Genomic DNA, 19,590 nt, shown 5'->3' on the forward strand with positions numbered 1-19,590 from the left:
ATTATCAGATCTGGAAAATTAATTATACCCTAAGATCCCTCTCCCAATCACTGTATCCAGGGGTAGGCTACCACATTGCACAATGGTATCATACTCTTTTGCTTAGAGTTTCAGAGATCACTTAACCATTATGAGTGAAAGCCAGGCTGGCATGGTGTGATGAGGAAGTTACCAATCTCCCTGTAGCTCACTGACTCAGTATAAGGATTATTGTGTCTCCACAATGTAGAATGTCTGATATCTGCACTCACAGTGCACATCAGACAAAGGCCCATGGATATATGGAAATCTCTCTTCCCAAAACAGGCTTGTGATATTGGAGTTGAGTATTTAAAGCCTGAGTGTCACATATTTTGTTGAAATGTTGAGGGATGTAGAACTATTCAGGGTAATTGTAACTATAGTTCTGACCAGCATTGATCTAATTAAATGATGTTCTGGGTTTGAAGAACTATTTGACTTTTCTGCAACACTAACTTCCAGCAGAAGGATTTCTCATAAACGTTCCAACCCTGTAACCATGGTGGAGCTCAGTGAATGAATGCAAAAGTGGAGATCTGTCTTGAAACTTCCATCTAAATCCCAAGTTTTGGCCTTTTGAGGAAGAGCATTTTGGATTTCTACTGCACATTGTGTGAAACATTACTTCCTGATTTGCCACTTGAAAGGTCCACATCTTCTCAGAAGGTAATACCCCCATGTTCTTAATTCCACCATCAAAGAACTAGATCCTTTATATCGGCTTTCCTTTAATATAAATAATGTCTCTGGAGCTCTGGAAAATATAGCGTAAATTCAGACAATCTGCACTCATAATTTGATAACTTAATCTCCAACTCAAAATTTAAGTCTGATATGTGGAGACATTTCTTCATGCCCAGAATAAGCAACATTTCAACCAGAGTCAAGGGGAAGGGAGATCAAAATAATCCTATAGGTATTGATAATGTTCTGGGATCTCAAAGAGCCAGCCATTTTCTTGTGTAATTGTTATTACTCCTCAGCCACCTGACTCTTGAACGAGAGGGGATAATTTCTTTCAACTTCACTTACCCCAACACTGAATTGTTGTCACAATGTATGGACTCACTTTCAAGGACTCTCCATCTCATACTCTTGATATTTTTAGCTTATTTATTTATTATTATTATTTTTATTTTCACTTTTTTCTCAACTCAAGCTGAGAAAAAGCAAGATTTTGGTGACGGATGTTTGTCACTAGATTGTGCCTGTGTAAGTAATCAGATTGAGTTAAGCTGCTGCAGGATCAGTAATGTGTTGGATTCTTTCTGGTTTCTCTTGGCACTTGATGCGTTTATTGTCTTGAATTTGTTGGTCTTTTATTATGTATTTTTGATTATTTGTTGTGTTAACCACCCGGTCCTGTATTGCCACAGGGAACCCAGCTGTGTTTGCAAAGAGATCTCCAACTCTGAGCCATGTGTTTGATGCTTCCTTGTCGACATCTGGTTTGCTCAGATCATGGGAATATCTTCCATGGAGGGTCATGCTCTACCACTGTTTTCTTCTTCTGTAGTGATAATTTCTTAATTTTTCTGGGTTGTGTTTTTATTTAAGTTTAATGGTGTGTACTTCTTATGAGAATTGCAGAAACTCATGAGGAGTGCTGAATATTGTTTCCATTGATGAAACTGTATCCTTGGAAGTTTTATCTGAATGTTGTGTAAATTTTTTGTCTGTTATTCTTCCTCCTCCTCCTATCCTACGTAATGTTAATCTAAGTGCATTCAAGTATGCATAGTGTTTTCTAAAATTTATCATTTCAGTTCTTATTTTTCTTTGTAAAGTTTCCAGATTGGTTTCAGACCAAGATTTTATGCTAAAAGAATACGTTAATATGGGTATAGAAAAAGTGTTTATTGCTTTTGTTATATTTTTACTGTTGAGCTCTGTTTGGCAGATTTTCTTAAGCCTTAAAGTAAATTGTATTGCAAGTTTTTCCTTGTTTGTTATTATTATTTATATCTTCTCAGCTCAACCTGGTAAAACCTAAGGTACAATCAGGGCCAAGCACTCTAATTTCTCATTTGCTAAGAGCTTCCTGACTATTCTACTGGTATTTAGTATTGTAGCTTCCTGAGTAGCCCTAATTGTTTAATGCTATTGTGTAGTGACTTTGGGATAACAACAATTGTATATATTACTTTCGGGATAATGTATACCTTGTTCGTGTTCCAAAGTCTTTCAATTTCCTCTTTTAATTCAGCATTTTCCTGGCATTTTTCACATGTTGATTTCTGTAAGTTGTGTGTGTTTGGAATGGCTATATCTATTAAATAAGTTGTTTATTCTATATTATTATATCTGGATGGTTATTATGGATTGTTCTGTAATATTTGTTCGGTCATAATATAATTTGTGGTATTCTGACTCTAAAACTGGATCTAGTTTGTATTTATAGTAGGGTGTGATTTCTTTTATGAGTTTGTATTATAAAGAAAGATTTTGATAAAGGATATTTGCTGTTTCATGTGCTAGTATAGTGATTAAATTGAGTTAAAATGTTGCAGGATGTTATTATAATTGTTATCTATTTTTGTATTTGCACAGTTTGTTGTTCATTGGTTGTTCGTCTGTCTTGTGTGTGAATTTTCGTTGATTCTATCCTGTTCTTTAGAAATTTACTGTGAAAGCCTACAAGAAAATGAATTTCAGGTTTGTATATGTACTTTAACAATAATAAATTTACTTTACTAATTCCAGGTGAAATCAGGCCTTCCCTTGGAGGGAGCCAAATAGCAAAGGATAGATGTGCACTAGCTCAGAGACCATTTTCTGCTCCCCACCCCAAAGGCCCTGCACCTGCACTACAGAATCAAAATATTACATCTGAAAAGAAAGCCATCTGGCCCATCATCCTTACACTGACTCTCTGAAAGGTAGTTGGTTGGATTCACTTTCTTGCTCTTTCTTCATATTTCAGTCATTTCCTTCTTTTCCAAGTATGCTTCCACTTCATTGTAGGCCAGAAAATACAGCTGGTCTGATGTTTTCATTTCACACCTTCACTGATACAGTTGTGTGGCTGGTAAAGCTCTGCCTTACAGTTTCAGCATTGCAGGTTCAATCCTGAGCACTGGGCTGTCTGTGAGGAGTTTGTGAGTTTGTGTGACTCTGCGACTTTCCACCCAGATCGCAAAAATAGGTAGGTTAATGGATTAACTGTAAATTGTCTCTAGAATGTATGGAGGTGAGTGGTAAGATCTGGGAAGGACTTGTTGGGAATGTGGAGAGAACAAAGTGGACTAGGGTAGGATTAGTGTTAAAATTGATAGTTGATGTTAAGTGCAGATTCAGTGGGTCAAAGGGACCACTTCAGTGTTGTATCTTTCTATAACGTTATCACATCTCATTGTGGAACCTCAGAGACAGGGAATCTTGACCTGGTTCTTTGCTCTGGCAAGCCAAGGAGAACAAAGTTTGTTAGTATCGAGTTGTGATAAGGATTATGCTGTCCAAAAGAATGGTAAATGCCAATTAATAATCATTTTTCAAAAGGGAATTCATTACTTCATTTTATGAAAAATATTTATAGAGCAATGCAGAACATGATCTTAGAGAGAGCACTGACGTTATCTCCTTGCTTGATGGCATTAGTAAAGTTGCCACTCAGCTGGTCAAATAAAGTAATGCCAGATGATATTGTTAGATACACATATGGTATTAATGTTCTGTTTATTCCGATTGTGCAGGGATTAAAATTCTTTCTCACCACACTCTGATCTAACAAAGATCACATTGTTCCTTTACACAAGTATGATTATCAATGTATACATGAAAAATAAGCAAAGAACTAACTTGCCATAAGTCACTCCACTGATGAGTATCACTATTGATATTTTAGATAGAGAAATAGAATCTCAGAGACTGAGGCTTCTGTCATCAGTGTATCTGAAACTATTTTCTCAAAAGGTCACAAATTCCCAAGACTTCAGTCATGGTGCTCTGTTTGAAGAAAAAAAAAATCATCATCATCATTATGTACTGTGTCATCTCACGTGGGCGATCACGGTCCAGGAGCACGATTGTTCTTGGCAAATTTTTCTATAGAAGTGATTTGCCATTGCCTTCTTCTGGGCAGTGCCTTTACAAGATTGGTGATCCCAGCCATTATCAGCACTCTCCAGAGGTTGCCTGCTGGCATATATGGTTGCATAGCCAAGGCTTGAGATACGCAACCCTCCAATTGCTCCCATGGCTTCACATGACCCTGATCGGAGGGGGGTAAGAGGGTGCTTAACCTTGCTCAAGGATGACCTACAGGCTAATGGAGTGAGGCAGTGCCTTACACTTCCTTGCTAAAGACTAACTCCACCTCACCACCCAAGAAGAAAAACTATTGTGAAGATTATTGCCTGGTGAGTATTTGTCCCTCAGCCAATATCAGTGAAAACTATTATCTGATTATTCTCCCACTGCTAACTGTGGACTGCCACATTTTCATATCTCAAGCAGACATGAGGAGAGCAGTATCAACTACTATCCTCTTTTTTGGATCTTTTTGAACCCTTTGACCCTGGCAACTGAGAAATGTTGTTGATAATCCTTCTGAAATTTGCTCCTTTCCGAAAGTCCTCAGTATTCTAGCTTTGCTCCACTATGATGCTTAAGCTGTGATCTATCTGCAGATCCAATCCCAGGTAAAACAAGGCTAACTTATTGCCATAAACTTCTGCTCAGTTTTCCTTGCCAAATTCAACTCAGCTCCAACACCAATGGAATCTCAATAACTGACTTGACAAGCAGAAATCTTTCTCACTTCCACTCCAGAACCAGAGATATCCAGCCTCAGTCACTGATGTTCTGGACACGGATGATAGTTGTGTATATTCATACTTGGCCAAGCTCTAATTTACTGACTTGTTCACTGATGCTCATGAGAGGATTTGCCTTACCCGAAATGTGTGTAAAATAAAGGTTCTCTTTCTACCTGCTCCCACTGCACAGCACCAACCTACCAATGACCTTGGAATACCTGGATCACGCTCCATATCTCAGGAGCCACTTCTCAGTAATGAAAGATTGATGATGAAATCTATCATTTCCTTTATGGAGTTACACAGCATTGAAACAGCCTTTCAGCCCGTCTTGTCCATGCCGAATAAGTTGTCTGTGTGAGATAGTTTGATCCATTTTCCACCCAACTCTTCCAATTCATGAACTTGTCCAAATGCCTTTTAAATGTTGTAATTGTACCTGATCTACCACTTCCTCTGACATCTCCGTCCATATGACCACCTCTGTGTGGAAAACTCTGTGTCTTGGGTCCTCTTTAAATCTTTCCCTTCTCACAAATCTTTGCCCCCTAGCTTTAGACTCCCTTACCCTTGGAAAAAGGCTGTGGCTTTCGCCTGATCTATGTGCATCATGATTTTAAATACTTATATAATGTCACCTCTCAGCTTCCTTCACTCCAGGGGAAAAGAAAAATTCACAAATCCTTTTTTACTCAAGCCCTGTAGTCCCAAAACATCCTTGTAAATCTTTTCTACATCATTTAAATTTTAATGTTACCTTACCTATTACAACGTGACTGAAACTACATATAATACTCCATGTGACCTTATCAAAGTAAATTTATTACCTAAGTATGTACATCACATACAACTTCGAGATTCATCTACTTGCAGGCAGCCACAAAAAGAAGAAATGCAATAGAATCCCCAAAATACCCTTCACAACAAAGACCTTAAAACATCCCATGTGTGATAAAAGAACAAACCATGCAAACAATAAAAAAGTAAGAAAATAATACAGAAAACAAGAGTTGCAATGTTCTCGAAAGTGAGTCCACTGCCATAGAACCACCAACATCCTTTACTGTTGTAACGTGACATTTCAGATCTTGTACTCGACGCCTTGGCTGATGAAGGCATGCTGTATGCCGTTTTCACTATCTTGACCGACTGTGTAGTTAGTATCAGGAAATTTTCAGTGCATCATTACAGTCTTTGGCCAGCTGAGGGAAGGGGCTTTCAAATATCAGTACTTAAAACTCAACTCATGGTCTACTGGTCTGTAAGAATTTCTGCCCTTCTGTACTCTTCAGAGATATGGAACCTCAACACTTTGCATCAATATCACTGCAAGAGCCTTCAAATTCACTAGCAGAATAATTGAACAAAATATTAATGCCCTCTCCTGAGCCATTATCCCCAGAAATGAGGCTCTAATTACATTCTATTAACTCTGAAACCTGGAATTCACTGGCCAACACACCAGGCACCAGAAACAGATATTGTGTCCTGAGCTCTGTCACAGCAAGAGATTTTTGAGTGGACAGGGGAGATTCCAGAATTTTCTCAAAGCCTTCTTGAAAAACAGTAACCTTTTCTTGGCAATTCCAGGCCCATGACCATTCAAAAAGCAGCAAGAGAACCCAGAAGATACTGAATGCAGGTCCCTTGTGGACAGGGAGCACATGGAATCTGAGCACAAATAGCAGAGGAACTGATCCACCTCCCTAACTACTCACTCATTCACCCACTCCATCAGCCCCTTTGTTAAACCTTTCAGGAGCCAGAACTGGAGTGGAAGAAAGTCCTCCTCAATCGCTAGAGGCTGTCTAATTACAGTAGTGGCAATGTGCCAAAAATGCTAATTGATTGTGATGTACCAGAAGTCATGATAATGCAAATCGATTTCTTATCATAGATTACCGAGTTTATAGTTTTGTGACTTAATGGCCATTATTCGATTTTAAAACAAATATTTCTGGCTGGAAAAGAATGAAAATTGCCAGACAAGCAAAATGAGGTGGTTCGTTGGCCAGAGGAGTGACAGAGCTGTAGGTCAATATTAACCACAGAAACCATGGACAGTCAGAGGGCTATGTCAACAGTGCTTTAGTCATTGCCACTAATCTCAATGGAACAAAATACTGTGCAGATAAATAGGCTTCACTTGTATGCATACTTAATAAATATTATCATCATGCAGTAGCTATGCAAATAAACCACTCAACTTTGCTTTCTGTTGGACTGACCCAGCATGAGTATTGTGGTCACATCAATGGAAACTATTACTGTTACTATCGTTTACATCCATATTATAGTCAGATATCCACTTAACCCCTTCTCTGTTAGTAATATATTAGAGGATACAGCTGTAGCATTTAGCTAACAATAACAGAGGAGTCAGTAAGCAAACGGCGGTGTCGAATTGTGCTGTGTTTTCTTTGGGCTTGCATATTTGCAAGGACAAAGGAAAGAGTAAAGAGCATCGTAGTATACAAGTTATTCCTGTTCCATTCACTCACCCACAAACACGTGTGCAAAGCTCAGACATTGCAAACGTGCTGCACGGAGGTGTGCGGGCGTATAGTTGGAAGATGCAAGTAATGAGCTCATCATCTTTTAGCATCTGCACAGCTGTGGTATGACACTGGAGTTCTAATTTGATCCAGGTAGCTCTTGTACCCAGAGGTAAATGGCCCTGGAATTTGGAGAATGAAGTTTCATTCATGGTAGAACAGTTTTGGAACTATCTCCCAGATACATTGGAAACAACATTGTATGTGGGAGGAGTAAACAGGAAAGACCAAAGCTTTCTCAGACTTCAAAGTACATAATGTTTTAAAACTGGTGCCACACAAAAAGTCCATCAAGGAACTGATTTTGAAAAAATCAAAATAAAATTAATCCCACATTTTCCGAGTTGTTTCCAGAATTAATCTTTATGGAATTTTTTAGATTGATTAAAAAGAGGAAATTTGAATGTTAGAGAGTAATAATGTTAAGGAATTATAGCTAAGTATTGAAAATAGTTTTAAATACACAATTGTTTAAAACTGGAATTAATTTTCAGACTTCCCTACACACACACAGGCCATTCAGCCCATCAGGCATGTGCTATCCCCATTAATCACCCTTCGTTTCCATGTAGCCCAGCATCTTATTCTCTGTCACGCCTTTCTGGTAATCTCTACACTTGAATGGATATATATGGATGCAAGACACCAGGATTTGTTGTTTTTGACATAGTTGTCCAGTATGTTGTAGCCTATGATTTCCATTGTGGATTACGGATCCCTCGGTTGTATTACATTTACACAAGCCACATAGAGATCAGCCACAAATATAGCTTCAGTCCTTGTGGGACTCTCCATATTCTTACCAAGTGCTAATACATGCCACATTAATAATCCCTCTTTCTGGGAGTGCCTGCAGCCATCATTCAATAACCAACATCAAAACTCAAAACTCAAAGCAGTGTTTTAACAATGAGATAGACATGTTTAGATATGACAGATATGACTATTTATTTATTGAGATACAGCACAGTATAGGCCCTTCCAGCCCTTCAAGCTACCCAGCAATCCCCCGATTTAATTCTAGCCTTATCACAGGACAGTTTACAATGGCCAATTAACCTACCAACTGGTGCATCTTTGGAACGTGGGAGCACCCGGTGGAAACCAACGCGGTTGTGCTGTCTTTACGACAGTTATTTAGTTTATAATATTTTCGCTTAGTAATTCATTCAATAGTATTTTCTAGTTAGAATTAGAAGTGTTTAAAGTGTATTCATTGCATGTAAAATATATCGGCATGCGATGACGTCACATCCGGTTTCGCCGCGTCTTGTGGGAAAACACCGGTTTGAAATTAGCGCGAGGGTGGGGGCTCACCACGAGGCACACCTGAGCACAAGCAGTTTTGCAGGCATGAGAAATCACAGTGAGAGCAACGCTGTAAGTTAATAGATAATCGATATATTGAACTAAGATGTTAATGCTGATCCTGTTAGAGGTAACGACGGTAGATAATGTTTATGCTTTCGTTAGTTAAAGAGTCGCGGATAGTTTGCATGGAAGTGTATTTAAAGTAGTCAATGGAGCAGGTAAACTCTCCCTGTATACTGCACCTTAGTGTAATGTAGTTATAGTCACCTTTGCAAGTATTTACACTTGAAATGTGATATTAAGGAAGGAACAAATACTGTATCAATCTTGTATTGTTTTATCAACAGTTTTCACCATATGTTAATGTGAAGAGTGAACAGTAAATGGTTAATCTTACTGCGATCTGGTTCTTATTAACTGTGGTTTATCCGGACGTTAAATTCGGCGTTTCGTTACACCCGAAGGAGAACGTGACAGCGGTCATGGGGAGAATGTACAAACTCATTACAGGCAGCGGCAGGAATTGAACCCAGGTTGCCCGTACTGTAAAGCATTGAGCTAACATGGCGCCCCTGTGAGGATAGAAAGGCATGGGCTGACGATGCAGAGTTTGCCAGTGGCCATTCCCCTCAGTGATAGGTATACCCCTTTGTATACTGCTGGTTATTGGGGATGACCTTTCAGGGCAGAGCAGCAGCAACTGGGTTGACGGCCTGGTGACCTGTTCTGAGGTTCAGTGAGGAAAGGAGGAGTCAGGTCAATAATTAGAGAAGATTCTTTAGTTAGGCGGACATTCTTTAGTTAGGAGATTATGTGAATACAAAGAGATGCCAGGATGGTGTGTTGCCTCCCAGATGCCAGGGTCAAGGATGCCTCAGATTGGCTACAGAGTATTCTCAAGGAGAGAGTACAGTCAGAAGTTGTGGTACACATTGGCACCAATGACATTGGTAAAAAGAGGGATGAGGTCATGTGCAGTGTCCATAAGGGAGGTGAACTTGGAGCAGGGGTTCAAACTTTCTTTAATGCCAAGGGCCTCTACCATTAACTGAGGGGATCCATGGACCCCAGGTTGGGAACCCTTGAGTATGGATCAATAGTCCAAGATAAATTAAGAAGAAGTGGTAATTACAGAGGCTTGCCTGAGAGAAGGGCAGGACTGGATGCTTAATATTCCAGGGTTTTGATGTTATACAGGAGATACAGAGAGAGGTAAAAGCAGTAAAAGAGAATTTTCATGATGAATCAGCAACATTATCACAGATGACTCAGAGGAGATAAAATGGGGGGGGGGGGGCTCATCCATGGTGTCCATATGAGTAGACCTCAAGGACAAGAAAGGTGGAATCACTGATGCGGTATGCTACAGACTCCCCACTGCCACAGCTATAGCCACTGGACAGGGAGGAGCAGGTAACAGATATGCAGGCAGTTTAAGGAAAGATACAAAAACAATAGGGTTGTTGTAGTGTGTGGCTTCAACCTCCCCAATACAACTTGGGGCCTCCTTACTGTAAGAGAGCTAGATGAGATAGAATTTGTTTGGTACATCCAAGAGAGTTTCTTAAAACAGTATTTAGCAGGCCATGCTAGGCCTTGTAGTCAGAAATGAGTATGCCCAGTGACTGACCTTTCAATGGGGCAACATTGTGAGACAAAACAAGACAAGTCAACTTTTATTGTCATTTCGACCATAACTGCTGGTACAGTACATAGTAAAAATGAGACAACATTTTTTCAGGACCATGGTGTTACATGACACAGTACAAAAACTAGACTGAACTACATAAAAAAACAACACAGAGAAAAAAAAAACTAGACTACAGACCTACCCAGGACTGCATAAAGTGCACAAAACAGTGCAGGCATTATAATAAATAATAAACAAGACAATAGGACAGTAAAGTGTCAGTCCAGGCTCTGGGTATTGAGAAGTCTGATAGCTCGGGGGAAGAAATTGTTACATAGTCTGGTCGTGAGAGCCCAAATGCTTCGGTGCCTTTTTCCAGACGGCAGAAGAGTTTGTATGAGGGGTGCATAGAGTCCTTCATAATGCTGTTTGCTTTGCAGATGCAGCGTGTAGTGTAAATATCCGTGATGGCGAGAAGAAAGACCCCGATGATCTTCACAGCGGACCTCACTATCAGCTGCAGGGTCTTGCGATCCAAGATGGTGCAATTTCTGAACCAGGCAGTGATGCAGCTGCTTGGGATGCTCTCAATACAACCCCTGTAGAATGTGATGAGGATGAGGGATGGGAGATGGACTTTCCTCAGCCTTCGCAGAAAGTAGAGACGCTGCTAGACTTTCCTTGCTATGGAGCTGGTGTTGAGGGACCAGGTGAGATTCTCCGCCAGGTGAACACTGAGAAATGTGGTGCTCATAATAATCTCTACCGAAGAGCAGTCGATGTTCAGCGGGGAGTGGTCACTCCATGCCCACCTGAAGTCAACAACTATCTCTTTTGTTTTGTTCACATTAAGAGACAGGTTGTTGGCTCTGCACCAGTCCGTTAGCCGCTGCATTTCCTCTCTGTAAGCTGACTCGTCGTTCTTGCTGATGAGACCCACCACGGCTGTGTCATCGGCGAACTTGGTGATGTGGTTCGAGCTGTGTGTTGCAGCACAGTCATGGATCAGTAGAGTGAACAACTGTGGACTAGGCACACAGCCCTGGGGGGCCCCTGTGCACAGTGTGATGGTGTTGGAGATATTACTCCTGATCCAGACTGACTGAGGTTTCCCAGTCAGGAAGTCTAGGATCCAGTTGCAGAGGGAGGTGTTCAGGCCCAGTGGGCTCAGCTTTCTGACAAAGGGTCTCAGCCTGAAACGTCGATAGTGCTTCTCCTTATAGATGCTGCCTGGCCTGCTGTGTTCCACCAGTATTTTGTATGTGAGGCTCATCTTTCCAATCAGTTTCTGGGGGATGATTGTGTTGAATGCTAAACTGAAGTCTATGAACAGCATTCAAACGTACAAATGATCACAACTCTAAGTTTTAAGATGGGGAAAGGAATAGGCAATCAGAGAGCACTTGGCTCTTGTGACCAAAATTCTATTAGTTTTAAGAGTGATGGAAAGACAGGAGAGATCCTTTACAGGCCAGTCAGCCTGACATCTGTATTGGGGAAGTTATTGGAAAGGATTCTAAGGGATAGGTGACAGTCCTTACTAAAACTGTCAAAAACATTATGATGCCCCTGATGCCAACAGGGTCTCAGGTCTAAGTCTCCTGAATCTAAGTACTACCTTCAGCACAATTGACCACAACATCCTCCTAGATCACCTTGAGAACCAGGTAGGCCTCTTTGGTAATGCCCTTAATTGGTTTTACTCACATAGCTCAGAGGGAAGTTTTGCTAAGAGATATGATGTTCTTTTGGTGTTGTTCAGGGTAGCTGTCTTGGCCGCCTACTCTTCTCCTTATACATGTTCCCCATTAGAAAACATAAACCTGATTCCCACAGTTACGCAGATGACACACAGTTGTATATCCTGGTCAAGCCTGATGATGATAACACCCTATCTTCTCTGACTTCTCATATGGCTGCAATAAACAAATGGATGAGCAATCGTTACAAGTATTAACCCTCAATAATAATGATCAGTAAGGCACAGGGAGAATCTGTATTTCCTGATGTACCTTTGTTGTCTCAATTAACAAACACATGAATTTACAAAACTAGATACTTGTGTGCACAATCACTAGGTTTCCTTGACCCTCTTGAACAGTCAAAGAAGAGAAAAGGTAATACCCAGGAAAAGAAATCTACACTGGCCAGGCATTCTCCTTGATCCGGACATAATCTCCATATTTCTGATGTGGGCTATCCACTTCAGCGATGGTTGGTCCCCAATAGAGTTGTTGTTGCCTGTTCTCCTGTAATTCTCCATTCTTATTCTTTTCCTTATTAGATCAATCTATAATATATCAATTTGTTTGCTCAAGCTCATTTGACATGTGGCCCAGTGATCCTCTGATTGAATGTGGCCCAAGGCTACAAGCAGTATTGCTTTATGGCTCCAGACATTTGCCCTAGGTCCTGTCTTTGGTTCTTTCCAACACAGTCCAGTTCAACCACTCCAACCAGGTCAGCCAAGCATTGAACGGAGATGACCAGATTATAGGTTGTTCCTTGTACAAGCTTGTTATGTACATAATAAATAGCTTCTTATCTGAAAATGGTCTGAGATTTAATAGATCATTAGCAGAAACTCGTTGTGTCCCCATTCAGTTGCTCCAATTCATCTGTCCCTGCCGAAGAACCAGTTCACCAGACAGTTCACAAAATGGCAGCTGCAAGGACAGTCTCACAAAATGGCTGCTTCCCTCACTGCAACCATATGGCAAGAACAAAGACTTATGCGTTGTCTGTTTCCACTGGCCTTGCCTCATTCCTATTTGCTGATTTGCAGATTCTAGTTCTTTCTGGCCAACACAATAACTTCCGAAAATCAAATGAAGTTAAAACTGAAATACTTTAAATTGGCCCTAAAGCCAAGAGGTAATTTCTTGATAAACTTGGGAACTTGGCTCCCCTTGTAAAAGCAGAAGTAAAGAAGCCTGGGTGTTATCCTTGAATCAAATTTAAATTTCAATACCAGATCAGCATTTCTACACAAGAAGTATTGCAAAGGTATGTCTGTTTCTGTCATGTAATAACACTGAAAAATTAATTCATGCCTTTGTATCAAATAGACTACGGTACTGTAGACTCTGGAATGTTTTTATTGGCCTTCCAAAGCAATCTGTTAATAAACCTCAACTCATTCAGAATACTGCTAAAGTCAGGATAAATTCTGTCCTAAGTACCCTACATTGGCTTCCTGTATCTCTTAGAATTTATTTTAAAGTTCTCTTATTTGCATTTAAAGCTATCAATGTTCTGGGACTAGAGTACATCATAAAAAAACTTTTGTTTTATAATCCTGCTCAAGATCTTTGGTCTTCTACCGCTCATCTCTTAAATTTGAACAATCTCCCTCAAAAGAAAATTGGCAGGTTATTTTGTTTTTTAACTATGCTCCTAAACTGTAAAACTCAATACCCAAAATGATCTGGAAGAGGCTTAACAAGACGCTGACTGGATTTGAGGGCATGTGCAATAAAGAGAGGTTGAACAATCATGAATTGTTTTCTCTGGAGTGAAAGAGGCAAAACAGACAGACAGACAGACTTTATTGATCCCGAGGGAAATTGGGTTTCATTACAGCCGCACCACCAAGAATAGTGAAGAAATATAGCAATATAAAACCATAAATAATTAAATAATAAATAATTAATAATACAATACAATTAATAATTAATACTAGTTATTACAATTATGAGAGTCTTAGGCTGAGTAGACAGCTGGTATCTTTTACCCAGGGTTGAAATGTCCAATAACAGAGGGCATGAATTTAAGGTGAGAGGGGGTATGTTCAAAGGAGATGTATGGGGCAGGATTTCTTTAAACACAGGGAGTGAAGGGTGCCTGACATGCATGTCAGGGGTGTTGGTAGAAACAGATATGATTCAAGAGCCTGTCATTTAAGAGGGACTTGGAAAGACACTTGAATGTGCAGAGAATGGAGATGTATGGATCAAGATCAACCAGAAGGAATTAGTTTAATTATTTGTCATCAGCTTAATTAGTTCAGCACAAACTCTGAGGGATGCATCTATACCTTGTCACATTTAGCTTTTCAACAAATTACCATCAGAAACAGAGCTTTTATGTAGTTAAGCAAGAATCGAAACATAGACCTTTCAAAAGGGAGTTCCCCATGAGCACTGCATCCTACAATATCTTCTGTAAATCTTAGAAGAAGAGATTGTTATCTTGAAAAGTCATTCTTGTATATGCTTAGTTTTAGATTAGTACAGACTATTACAGTTGTGTAATCTGGGAACTTGATATTGATAAGCCTAACTACTGCATGTGCTGCCTCATCCAACATTGAAGTATCATAGGATCACAGAGCTGTACAGTGTAGAAATATGCCTTTGGGCCCAGCATTCACGCCGACTGTGATGACTATCTATGCAAATCCCATTTACATGCTTTTGGCTTGTATCCAACTCTCTTTCTGACTAAGTGCCAGTTCAAATGCCTTGTAACACATACAAAGTACTGGAGGAACTCAGTAGTTCAGGCAGCTATGGAAATGTATGAACAGTCAATGTTTTGGGTCGAGACCCTTCTTCAGTTCTGGGAGGGAAGGGAGAAGATGCTGGAATAAAAAGAGGGGAAGGAGGGCTAGCTAGAATATGATAATTGAAGCCAGGTGTATGGGAAGGTAAAGGGTGGAGAAGAAGAAATCTGTAAGAGAGGAGAGTGGACTATAGGAGAAAGGGAAGAAGGAGGGGCACCAGGGGAGATGATAGACAGGTGAGAAGAGGTAAGGAGCCAGACTGATGAATAGAAAAAGAGGGAAGGGGAAGGGGAAGAAATACTGGAAGGAGAAATCAATTTTCATGCCATCCAGTTGAGTATACTGAGACAGCAAATGAACTGTTGTTCCTCCACACTAGGAGTGACCTCATTGTGGCAGAAGAAGAGGCTATGGACTGACACGTCAAGACAGGAATGGGATAGGAATTAAAATGGTCGGTCACTGAGAAATTCTACTTTTGGCAGATGGAGAGCTTACAATAAGTTGTAATTGTTATTGTCACTTCCACTGTCAGCTTATTACATATGAAATATACAGTATATCAGTTATTGTTTTCATCTATAGCTCTCACCAATGTAGCCAAATCTATCATTGACCACCCTTGCAAATCTTATTTGGTCTTATGGGCCAAGCACGGGCAACTGGGACGAGCTTGGTTAGGCACCTTGGTCAGTATAGATAAGTTGGTCTGAAAGGCCTGTTCTGTGCTGTAGAGCCCAAAGGAAGCCTAGAAAACTTTGTGTGAGGCATTACATTACGAGGAAAAACCAGGGTAGGATTTACATAGTGAGCAGTAAGCTACTGAGGAGTGCAGTAGAACAGAGAGATCTTGGAATATGGATCCATAATTTCTTGAAAGTGGTGTCAAAGTAAATAGTGTCATAAAGAGAGTTCTTGGCACATTGACCATAAATCCAAGTATTAAGTACGGGAGTTAGGATGCTATGTTGACGATGTATAAGACATTGTTGAGGCCTAATCTGGAGTATTGTGTGCAGTTCCAGTCACCTTCCTATAAGAAAGGTATAAATAAGACTAAAAGCATGCAGAGAAAACTTACAAGGATATTGCTAGGAGTTGAGGACCTGAGTTATAGAGCTAAGGTGGAAGGTGAAATCTTTAAGGGGAACATGAGGGAGCCCTTCTTCACTCAGAGGGTGGTAAGAGTGTGGAATGAGCTGCCAGTGGAAGTGATAGATTTAGGTTTGATTTCGACATTTAAGAAAATTTGGAAAGTACATGAATGGGAGAAATGTGGGGGAGGGGTGAACAGCTGTTGTCTGGGTGCAGGTTGGTGGGACTAGGCAGATTAATAGTTTGGCACATACCAGACTGTCCGGAGAGCCATTTCCTGTGATGTAGTGTTCTAGCATACTAAATCCCCAATTTCCTTAAAACCTTACTGTCATTCTGGATATTTGTGGTGATTAGCAAATGACCTTAATGAGATGAACAATGAATAGAGAAGCTTTCAGATGGTATGGATTGATTCTGTTCCCTGAGGAAGCCTCGTCTGTGACCTGCTGTTTCTCTGAGTGCTTTAACAGTCTTGCTATTAAACCAAGAAACAAAAATTTCATTCAACTATTCGTCTTACTTATCTGCCATATAACATAGGAGTTCAGCAGCATCACATTCCCAATAAATAAACTGAAGAAAGGTTAAAGTGGCAAGTTCACATTAATCAGATAATGGCAGCAGTTTTAGAAAGTTGATGATATTCACTTTGAAATATTGTTTTCAGCATTAGGATGTAGTATGCTGGATAGAGTTAGCTTTGCAAGAGGCAAAGTAGAGATTTATTAATCTTTCACTTTGTGCTTAAAATAGGGTTAATTGTTCAACTAGTAAATAAAAGTACAATCATAGAAACAGGAGCAAGAGTAGGCCACATAGCCCTTTAGATCTGCTGCACAATTCAACACTATTATGACTGATCACCCCATTCAGCCATCTGCTTCTGCTTTTAAGGGGTCACTTAAAGAGTTCCGTCCAAGCATTGTAACTCCTGTGATTCAGGTCATTGCGCAGGGTGATGTCATTGGGAGAAATGTACATAATTCACAACCACTGACACTGAGCTGGGGCTTCAGTGGCTGGTCTGATGTGATGACGTTTTTACATAAAGAGTTTCGGCACACTTTTGTTGTGTGGGTTTTGGAGTTCAATAAAATGTGTTACATGTTTCATCCAGCCTCACTTTGTTTTATTTATAGAAACCTACAGTTGGCAACTCCTCATTGGTTGTGGATTTAGTGATTTTTGCCACTTTAGTCTTGTCATTTTGGCATAATAATTAACTGCTTTGAATTATGTTCTTATTTAGATCTATGCATGATGCAAAAAGTTGACATCAACTTCCTGAAAAAGTAAGCATCTTTTATGTGTCATAGAACACTATCAGTAATTGTCTAAAGCAACATTGAAAGGCCCTAGAACAGCACTCTGCAATTCAAAGAACTTTTGCATAATCACACATACAAAAAGCCTTATTGTATACAGAATAAGAAAAACTAATAATAACATTCATCGTAATGGTGGGGATTAGAACACTGACATTTGCAGTCCATTAGTTGAAATGGTCATTGCGTGCCTCAGGAATTAATTAACATGTGCTGATAACACTGACGTTACCAGAGCTGTTGTGGTTGTGGGATGGTGATCTCTGATGTTTTCTGCAAGATTACACCTACTCTTTGCTTACTATATATATATATATATATATATATATATGTATTAAGTATTGTAATACCAGGTTTCTAAATACACACTTATCCCATTCATTCTGCGTTCCCTCCCAATTTCTCCTCTCTATTATTCAAGATGCAGTGTTGTCGAGTGTTATGGTGACATGGCAGTCATTAAACGTCACAGGACAGAGTGTTGCCATGATGGAAGACCATAAAGCTGCAGGACATAGGAGCAGAATTAGGCCATTCAGCCCATCGAGTCTGCTCCATCATTCCATCATGGCTGATCCCGGATCCCGCTCCCCAACCCCAAACACCTTCATTCTTGCCATATCCTTTGATCCCCTGACCAATCAGGAAACTGTTAATTTTCCCTTTACATAGACCCGTCGTTTTGGTCTCCACTGCAGTCTGTGGCAGAGCATTCCACACTACTCTTTGGCTTAGAAAAAGTCTTCCTGAACTTTGTTCTAAAGGGTCGCCCCTCAGCTTTGAGGCTGCGCCTTCTAGTTCTGGACACCCCCGCTATAGGAAACATCTTCTCCACATCCACCTTATATAGTCCTTTCAACATTCAGCTGTGTTGTAAGTAGCCCATTAATAATCTTCTACGTTAATGACCAGAGAATGTGACATGATGTACTTTATTTTAATAAAGAAAAGCTGCAGGGTAGATCATAAAGGAATATACAAAATGTTTTTCATGCGTTGTGTACTATGTGCTATATATACAGAGGAGGTGGAGGAGCAAGCAACTCCGGGTTTTCTGATACAATGACGAAAACTGGAAAGGCAAGATATATTGAGAAAGTTATGACTGCAAAGCGATACAGTACAGATGGATTGAGTGAGTGGGCCAGAACTTGGCAAATAGAGTTTAACAATTTAATGCACTTCTGTAAGAGGAATCAAAATGTGGATTATATCAAAATGGAAAGAAACTACAAAAGGGTGATTCAGAACCAGGTTTAATATCGCCGGCAGCAATACATTGCAAAACAGAGCAATAAAAATACCATAAAAGTCAAAGTGAAATTTATTATCAGAGTATTCATACATCACCATTTTCAACCCTGAGATTCTTTTCCTGCAGGCATACTCAGCAAATCTATAGAATAGTAACTGTGAACAGGATCACTGAAAGAGCAAGAGCAAGGGAGACAACAAAATGTGCAAATGCAAGTATAAATAAATAGCAATAAATAATGAGAGCATGAAATAACAAGATGTATAGTCTATAAAGTGAGATCATTGGGTGTGGGAACATCTCAATAGGTGTGCATAATTATCCTCCTTTTTTCAAGAGTCTGAAACTACAGTAAGTATATATATATATTATATTAAATTAAATCAATGCAAAAGGGACGAACAGAAATAGTGAGTTTTGCATTCAGAAAACTGATAGACATGGGGGGAAAGCTGTTCCTTAACCATTAGAATGTACTTCTTCCTTGATGGTAGAAATGCGATGAGGTGATGGGGTCCTTATTGATGGATGCTTCCTTTTTGAGGCATCACCTCTTAAGTATGTTCTTAATGCTGGGGAGGTTGGTGTCCATGATGGAGTTCGTAACTTTCTGCAGCTTTTTCTGATTCTGTGGAGTGGCCCCTCCATACCAGGTGGTGATGCAGCCAGTTAGAATGTTCTCCATGGTACATCTGTAGAAATTTGCAAGTGTGTTTGGTGGTCAATCAAGCCTCCTCAAATCCTTAATGAAATATAGCCACTGTCATTCTTTTTTTGTAACTGCATCAATATGTTGGGCTCAGGATAGATCTTCAAAGATATTGATACCCAGGAACTTGAAGCTGCTCACCCTTTCCACAGCTGATCCCTCAATTAGGACTGGTGTGTGTTCCCTTGACTTACTCTTCCTGCAGTCCACAATCAATTACTTGGCCTTACAGATGTTGAGTGCAAGATTGATATTGTAACACCACTCAACAGATAATCTATCTCTAATGTTATGACAGTGGTAAATTTATAGGTGACATTTGACTTGTGCCTAGTTACACAGTCATGGGTGCAGAGAGGATAGAACAGTGGGCTAGGCATGCATCCTTGATATACGCCAGTGTTGATAGTCAGCGAGGAGACGTT

The 19,590-nt window shown here is 40.0% G+C and overlaps 1 long non-coding RNA gene across 1 annotated transcript; it reads left to right on the forward strand.

The window, feature by feature from the left end:
- The first annotated feature begins 8,643 nt into the window (after nucleotides 1-8,643).
- LOC132407611 (uncharacterized) lies at nucleotides 8,644-16,986 on the forward strand. Its single transcript, XR_009516533.1, has 2 exons — nucleotides 8,644-8,713; nucleotides 10,715-16,986. It is a non-coding gene; the product is annotated as an uncharacterized LOC132407611 (long non-coding RNA).
- The last annotated feature ends 2,604 nt before the right edge of the window (nucleotides 16,987-19,590 follow it).

This window comes from Hypanus sabinus, chromosome 18 (genome assembly GCF_030144855.1).
Source record: "Hypanus sabinus isolate sHypSab1 chromosome 18, sHypSab1.hap1, whole genome shotgun sequence".
NCBI classification, from domain to species: domain Eukaryota; kingdom Metazoa; phylum Chordata; class Chondrichthyes; order Myliobatiformes; family Dasyatidae; genus Hypanus; species Hypanus sabinus.